Consider the following 8,989-nt stretch of genomic DNA (forward strand, 5'->3'; position numbering starts at 1 on the left):
CTGCTGAACTTATCCTGATGCCTGCTAAGACCTCTGAGCTCCATTGTGCTTTGCAGAAGCAAGTTCTACAGGTAAGATGTCAATGGTGTGAAAAGATACTACTTTTAATTATGCCACCACTGTTTCTGATTTAGTAATTCTGGATTTCATACAATGAAACAGAGACTGACTTCCCAGTGAATCTTTTCAAGCTGCTCATTCTTTTGTATCTTTTTATCAAGCTGCAACCACAAAGGAGGGGGGAAAAAAGACTTTGCCTCAACCCTGGCTGGGGAGGAAAATGCCTTCATTTTTACTGTGTGGTTCTGCTTCCCATTTGCATTCAAAATTAGAAGTACTCTGTCTAGTGGCAAAAGTAAGTTCTTGATGCTTTTCCCCTTTCTGCAGCTCAGTTTTGCCCCGTCTCCTTGCAAAAGCAATGCCAGCATAGGAGATTAATGTAAAGGGTTAGCAAGCAAAATCTGCCATGTTGATAAAGGCACACGAAGAGGAAAACCTTGTTAAATCTTCAGACCTCCTGTTTAGTTTGCAGGGTTGCAAAACACAAAAAATTCCCTCCTTAGTACATTGTGGAAACATGGTCCAGAGCAACCGAGAGACAGATGTGGAGCTCCATGATGCCAGTGCTACACACTCGCTTTTCAAGCTAGAACAATACTTTAAAATGAAAAATTCATTACCCAGATCTGTGAAAAGCAAATGAAGCTCAGCCTTTCCTAACCTTGACATTTTCCAGACTGCTGGCCAAATCCACGGGTAGGACACACACATGCACATCCACCCCCACCCTTCAAAGGGCTGGCTGGTCAGACAGAGAATGGCTTTCAGATGTGACTTGTGACTTATCTTCTCTGAAAGAGCTGTGACACCACCGAGTCCCAGAGTACAAGACACTGTGCATCTATACTTTTAATTACTAAAACTGGTGGTGGTAAAGGCTTTGCAGCTCTGACCATGCACTGTTCTGCTGTAGTCCCCAAAGACACAAACCAGAAGTGGGTGAAAGCAAAGTGCAGCATCGGTAAGTTAATTCAGTGGAAGACCATTTGCATGTACTGTTGCCCATTCCAACCCCCTCAGCCATCAGGAGCTACTTTGGCAGCCACGGTCTGCTCACTGACATGAGGCTACCCCAACAACACCCTCCTTGCTGTGTATTTTGTCTCCATCCCCCCTCAGCTCTGTCTGTAACGTGACAGTTTCTGCCAAACAATGTTAGCGCATCAGCCACTTTTCAAATGATTGCTTCCCTGCTGGGTAGGGTCTCTTCAGAGTGAGGGGACAGAGACCTCAAGGCTCTCAGCTCCAAAGAGATTTTTCCCCTCTCCAGTTAGTGGTATTCCCTTAGCCCTGCTGATGAAAGACACAGATGTGTCTGCAGAGGAGCAGCTCTCAGTGTCTGCCTCATTCCCCAGAGCCCTCTTCAGCCAGTTTGATGTCTAAGTGGAAGGGAAGAAAATAAGCTGACAGTGGGGTTACCACCCAGATGATTTTCTGAATTGATTAGCTGCTTTTTCATAGGTCTCACAGCCATACAAACAGCAACCTCGTTGGATCTCACAAGCTAAGTAATGACCTCGGCTAGGAGAGCTCTGGAGAAAGACCAGCCATAATGATGTGCTGCTTCCCTAGGAAAGAGACAAAGGAAAAGCCAGGGGAAAACAACATGAAGGGAACTAAACAACAGCTGGAAATAAGCAAGGGAAATGCAGCTTGCAAGAGTGAGAGGAAAAATAAACACCTTTCAGCAGTGGCTTGGTTTTGACTCTAATTTGTATGTAAAGGGTTGGGCAGGCACAGAAAAGAGAGCTCAGGCCACAACTTTTTGAGGTCATTGCTGTGAGTGCTGGGCAGGCTTACCAGCTGCTGAGGGCCTTCTTTGGGTGTGTTATGATAGAGGTGATGTGGTAATAAAATCCAGACCCCTTCAAGCTGTCATGTGCTGGCCGGCCTGCTCCCAGGCTGGGGTAGCTGGGGGCAGCATCACCAGCTCAGGCTGTGACCTCCCAGACTAGCCAAGCTGAGCTGCATGGGGCAAGCACCCTCCCTCAGGCTGGGCTCCTGCACCCCAAACCTGCCCAGCCGGGGGGGTTTCAGCTCAAGTGGGCATCATCCATGCTTCAGCCCTCTGACCAGTGGCCACTGCCTCCCAGCCCTTCGTCCTGCTGCACACTGTCTGACTGTCTGTCTGAGGTCTTGCACCCTGGTGACCAAACCTCTGGTGTGTGCAAACAGGAGGGGCTACTTTGGCTCTGCTTTGCCATCTGTGGGCAGCCCCACTGGTGGAGAAGCCACATCACAGGCAGGGAGGGTGGGTGAAGTTCTCTCCAACAGGACTGCCCAGCACTTTGGGAGTCCGTGAGTGAGTGTTCCATGAGGAGTGTGAGCTCCACCTGCCTCTGGGCAGAGACAGGCCTGAGGGAGGGCTGCAACCCCTCCAGGCTGCTGGTGCCACTGGGACACGCTCCACCAGACCCCACAGAGGTGGTGTAAGATGAGTGAGCTGTAAAAGTGGGGAGACTTAGGCTGGACTCCAAAGGATTATATTACTTTGGATCAGATACCAAACAGCTCTCTTTGAAGGGGAACAAACAGTCCAGCCTTCCTGATCCTTTGCTCCTGCCTCCTGCTGAAAGCTGAAACTCCAGAATAACGCAGACTAGAAGAGGGAGGGCTATGAAGTCTCATTTCATTGCTCTTTCCCATCTGTGCAGTGCTAGTCCTGCCAGAGGTTTTTATTTTACAAAAAAAAAAAAAGGTGGAAATAACCCCCCCACACAGCACATTCCCTCTGCAAGTGCCCCACGCTTGGAGCTGCAGTCTGCTGCTCTCGGTGCCTCTAATTAGCTAAGCAGGCAAGCTGTCATTAGCCCCACCTGGGTCACTCTGCTACTGGGGAAAGAGATGCATTAACCCCCACATGGCTCCAGAATAAATAGGTGAGAGGCAGATTCATACCCTGCAGCTGCCTGTCCTGGCAACAGCCTGGGCCTGGAGCCGGGTGCCTTTGGGTGGTGGCAGTGCTGGGAAGGCTACCAGTGCCAGGGTGGATGTCAGCACCAGGAGGCTGGGAATGCTGACAGTGCTCCTCCAGCTCCTCCATAGAGTCTGACCTTCCTGTGAGCTGCTCTGAGCTGCAGATTTGGAGGGGAACTTTCTGGAGGTGGAAGAGGTTTGTTAAAGTGCTGCAATTCAAACTCTTCTGGGGCCATAAGCTCTTTGCTGGTGGTGTTTCCTGGAGTATATCTGTATGGGAATGGAGGGAGGGTCTGGCATGATGGGTACAACTGCAGTGACAAAGTTTGGTTTGGCACTGGTCTACTGTTTCACAGCCATAACTTTAGAGAGTTAAGCAAAGCCAGCTGCCAGCTTAATGAAAAAACAACAACTTTAGATGTGTTTTTTGTTAAAGTTAGGGCAGAAGTGAGCACCCAAACTACTCCCTGTGCTGTCATACAAGTATTTCTCTCCTTCTATGTCAAGGCTTCTCTCTTTTTTCTTTTTTTTTCTTTCAGCTGTGGTGGTGCATCAAGCCCAATCTAGAGCCCAGGGTGCTAGGTACAACACACACATGTGGGACAAATCAATCACTGTTTCAGGTTGTAGTCTTTAAGTAAAGGCACGTCTACACTGAGTTCACCCAAAATGAGCAGGCAGAGTAAGTCATAAATAAGTGTGTTGTTCCTTGTTCAGTGAATTTAATTATTACTTTTAGGATATTTGTGCTCAACCATAGAAGGCATCTGCCTGGGAAAGGAAAAGAGGGGAATAGGAGCAACTGCTTTGCCTGCAGACAGGAGATGGTGAAGAACACTGCATAACAGTAAGTGCTGAAAAGAAAATATGCCTCTGTCCTCTCTCTGGTACAAAGAAACAGCATGGGGCACAGCAGCTGCAGCAACCAACAGCAGGAAAAGGATGGAAAGTACTTAAAATACTTAATGACTCTAACCAAAGCTTGGGGTTGCAGAGAATTCTGGCTTCCTCTGTGTTCTCCACCCTGCAGGTGGGAGGAAATTCAGGGCAGAAGAGGCCACAGTGGTGGAGTCTGTCATGAAAGACACCCATTAGGCATTACACTGGGCATACAAAAAAATATGCTACCCTGCCCCTTCTTCCTCCTTTGCAATCAGAGCAGAACAGTCAGGGAAACACTACCAAATAACCCAGGGCACAAATTCTTTGACTTAGGATGGCAACAAGAGACAAAATCAGTAGGTGATCAGTGACTTCAAGTTGCCCCCCAGCAACTCCTAACAGACTTTTTTTTTTTTCTGGGGACTATTTCTCACCAGACATTGATCATGGAGATGTCAGGAGTAGATGTCACTGGCTGACAGCTGTCAACCTGAGCTACCTAGCAGCCTTCTGGGTACAGCCAGCAAGTAAAATGTTCCTTCCCAAACCCTGTCCTCCCCTGCTGCTTCAGATGAAGGGCCAAACAGTTGGTCTGAGCTGCTAGGTAGCTCTTTCCTCAATAGCTTCGAGGTTTCCATGCAGTTTCCTAAGCAGAAAGGTTAAAAAGGGACAGTTTATATAGGTTACACAAACACACAAATGTGCTCATGCACACACAAGACTCCTGACATTAGTAACACTGTAGGAATTTCTTGCCTATCCTAACCATGAAGACTAGCAACACAAGCAGTAAAGCCAAAGCATGGCTGCTAGTGTATGGAGTTTGTAACACATAGTTAAGCAGACCTTGTAGCAAACAACAACATATTTGACAGTTAATTACAGCACTTGTTGCCTCCACAATCTTCCACCTATAGAACCTGAGGGCATTTAACAAAGCCTTGTTAATAAAATTGCACATAGATGCAACTATTAATACCTTCACTTCACAGACAAGGACCTTGAAGCATAGTGATCACTTGTACTGGCAGCAGTTTGGACTACTAAAACTAATAGCATTAAACAACAAAATAAATGTTGCTATTTATGCTAGTTCTTTCCCTCCTGTGTTTCTTTTCCTCAGCTGGAGCAAAGGAATTATTTGGGCTAGTTTCTCTTTTATTTCAAGTCATCTTCACTTTTCTTTCTGTCTGTTAATCTTCCCCAGCATGGTCTTCAAAGTCCGGGTTGGGAATTTTGGCTGTCAGTTTGGTTTATATTTAATATCACTGTTGTAACAGTATCCGAATGTTTTGCTAAATTAATTTTTGCTTGGTTTTGCTTTCAACTTGACTCCTATGATGCTACTGCAGAACAATGGGAGAGAAAAATCAGTTGAGACATGCAAATGCTTTGAAAAGGTGAGGGTAGAGTTGTGATGGGTATTTAGAGACTCTGTTTACATCAGAAAGAAAGAGGAAGGAAATAAAAGCAAAAGTAGAGAAATTTTGCCAGTCTAAGCAGAGAATTCCCAGGAAACAGTGACCTTAGCTGGGGCTCCTTTATGAGACCTTAGAAATCTGAGCACACAGAACCAGAAATCATTTAGGTGGTCACCTCAGCCTAGAGCTAATGGGGAACCTAGTACTTAGAGCCACAGAGCTGGTGGGTGAGCACAAGCTAAAGTTGAATGTTACATACTAATAGGCCAGGAGATGGACCCAGGGGGCAGATGAGCTTGGAAGAGGGCTCATTCCTGCAATGTGCAGTGGCTGCTTACAAGTTTAATTTAGAGAACACCCAAAAGTTTGTGTATTGTCATCCCAAACAAGGTCTTTAAGTAGGTAACAAAAAAAAAATCAGCTCTTCAGATGACTGCAGTGACCAGTGTTTTATTCTCTGTTGACATTGTTCCCACTTCCAACAAGGGTAGCAAAGCACAGTCTTGCCTGCAGTAAGTTACAGCTTGTGCCCTTGGGCCAGCAAAGACTGGAGTTTGCTGATGTGCCTACACTGTCAAATGTGAGTGACTGTGGCAAGGGCAGACACACCCACAGTAGCTGCCAGCTTGCCAGCCAAGTAATAACAGGAGTGAGCATGCACATCACTAATAAACTAAATTCATGCTTGAGTGGGCTGGTCCAGTTCATGCTGAAGCCTACGCTGCTGCCTCTTCATCGCTGCTGTTCACATGCTGGCTTGGAGACACACTCCCCATCCCACTTCGCTCTGAACATGTGCAGGAGGTTTCTGGTGGGTGGTGCCTGAGCTGGGTACAGCTCCATACATACATACATACAGCCCAAAAACCACCTGCCCAGCTCCTGCCTCTTCACAGCCTCCAGATCAAAGAGCAGTGGACCTAAACTTGAAGCATGGCTGGCAGCTAGGTAATGCTTGGTGACAGCTGATACTCTGCAAAAAGAAGGGAGAGTTGTTTCTCTGCTCTTTGCAGGCTCTTGCCTAGAGAAGCAGCAGGACAGGCATGATCTTGTGGTGTGTGAACTGCACACTGTACATCACCCAGCCATGGTGGGTGAGAGAGCACTTCTCTGCTACATCTCCCTTGTGCTGGCAAAGGCTTTCTCCTGTCTTTTTGTTTCACAGAGAACACATGTGCTCAAGCAGTGTGTTTGGTGGAGAGCAGGTGCTGGAAGCCAGGTGGGTGAGGAGAAGGTGATATGCCCTGTCTGCATGTCTCAAGACATCAGGACTGCTCACTGCCACCTTACCTGGCAGCTGTGGGCTGCAGGACCCATCTTGCCTCCGGAGGCCTTCCTGCGTCCATTCTGACTGCTGATCAAACATACAAAACATGTTCCATCCAGAAGCATCTCTGCAGTATGTACTAACAAGCCTTTTTCCCTCCTCCCAGCAGTCCAGCTGCCTCTAGCATAGACTGTGCACAGCAAGGCACATTTCACCAGGGAAGGGGAAGATTAATTTCTCCTCCAGCTGAAGCTGTCTGGAATTGCTTTAAGACCAGGAAAATGCAATTGCTCAGGTTGTAATGTGCCCAAGCAAGGCCAGAGGATTTTTAACCATCAGGGCTGACTAGGACCTATATACAACATCACTTCTTAAAAGATCCGATCTGTGGAAACTCTGTCCCGCTTCCTCCCCAAGTTCTCACCTGTCCCTCAGCACCCTGCTGCACTTCAGCAATGACTTGGAGGAAAGATTGCTGACTCTAGATGCACTTACCATGGTCTCCTTGTCCTCCCTCAGAGGCCTCCCATCCTGTAGATCCCTCCCATCCCACTTTACACAAGCTTGCACGAACCCATCTTTCCACTCATGGAGTCCACGTGCCCACACGCTTCATGTCTCTGATGGGGACAGCCCTAGTGGGGTGTTTGGGGTGACAGGAGGCAGTGGGAGGGTTTGCTATTTGCCTGACATGCTAGCTGTCTGATTTAAGTGCCTTAACCCCCTCAGGCTCAGCTGTGACTCACTGCCGGTATTTGATCATATTTTCAGAGCAGGATTAATTACGCTTTATTACTTGTTCACATAACGGACCAGTATCATCTTCAAAGGCCCACTCTTTGGAGGAGGAAGAAGGAGACATGCCCTATAATTTAGTGACCATTGCTTCTAAATGAGAAGGTTAGGAGCTTGAGCACTTCATATTTTAACCCCCCCAAGTCTTTTTCCCCTCTCTGATTGTACAACATAATGCTTTTTATTTCCATACAGCATTCCCCTGTGGGGCTTTGTCTAGATGTATAAATCAAAGCCCTGCTGCCACTTTTGAGGCTTGGGGGCAGATTCTGCCCTAACCCAGAGCATAAAGTGGGGTCACCCTCAGTGCTGCCAGCAAAGTTCTCCCATTTTGCCTGCCTATCATTGGGAGTGTCCCCTGGGAACAGGAAAGGCAAAGATGGCCACTCAGATAATTGGCAGGATGGTTGGGTGCTGAGTACTTTTGCAAATCAGACTGTTTACCTAGGTGATTACATACAGCATGAAGTTCAAGCAGTTGATTTTTATTATTTTTTTTTAATGCCATGGTCTAGCAAGGCAGACAGCAACGTGCCAGCATACATCCCTCTCTTCCCAGGAGGAAAATGAGGCTTAGACATGAGGGTGAACCAGGAAGGCTTGATGTGGGAATTCAAAACTTGAAAGCTGTTAAGTGCAGAAGAAAGAATAAAGCAGCTGGCCCTTCTCCCTGCTAATGCAGGTCTTTCTTCATTACATATTTACTTGTATTTTCATCAAGTCATGGGTTTAAAACAATTCAGGTGCTTCCATGGGAGCAACCATTCCACCACAGTCAGATCATTTGTGGCAGGACCCTCATCTTGAATTCAGAGGAAAGCAGAGGTGAATTGCCAAAGCTGTTTGGGGAGCTGGGAACAAAATCCTAGAGATTCCTCTAGCCAAGACTGTGGTATATATATCAGATCTCTCTTCAGGAGCCTACGGCATCCCTCTAGTCTAGTGTCTGACTGTAAGAAGTGCTAGCAGCTTGTATTGACATCCTATTAGCTTGGGAAACCCTGGAGCTGAGCCTCAAGTGATTGATGAAAGATAGTAAATGAAAACCAGCTGGAGGAGTCAAGGGATGACAGTGTCACTAATGGCACAAGCAGGTCTTTTCTTTCCACTTCTGCACTGCTGGTTTAAACCGGACTAGCCACTGTCATTGTCTGGCTTGTCTTAAATACATCACATGGCCTAAGTCCACACCTCTGAAAGTCTCTGAACAGTAGAGTTTCCATCAAGGACACAAGGGCTTCATCAGACAGGCAGGGTTGCTAACCAGCAGGCACTTATTTCATCAGCCAAGAGACAACTACCATGTAAATCATGTCCAGGAAGCAATCCCTTGGGCAGCTTCCTGGATTTGGTTTTAGATGTGTGTACAAAGCAGCAGGCTGGGAGGGAGAACCAGGGAGACTAAGGAGACAGTAGCACCCCACACTGCTGCTCCTGCTGCTCAGTGCACCCTGTGCACTGCAGTGTGTGTGATGGGAAGAGCCACGCTGCCTTGCAGCCCTCCTGCCCCCGTTCGCAGTGCAGTGCCCAGGCTGTGTCAGACCCTGGGCAGGATCATTTCTGAGCTTGGCACCAGGCTGGGGAACAGGGATGTGCTTCTGGTGCCTTGGAAGAATGAAGCTGGCATGTGCAAAATGTAAAGCATCAA

Source organism: Chaetura pelagica, unplaced genomic scaffold, assembly GCF_000747805.2.
Source record: "Chaetura pelagica isolate M959 unplaced genomic scaffold, ChaPel_1.0 scaffold117, whole genome shotgun sequence".
In the NCBI taxonomy this organism is placed as follows: Eukaryota; Metazoa; Chordata; class Aves; order Apodiformes; family Apodidae; genus Chaetura; species Chaetura pelagica.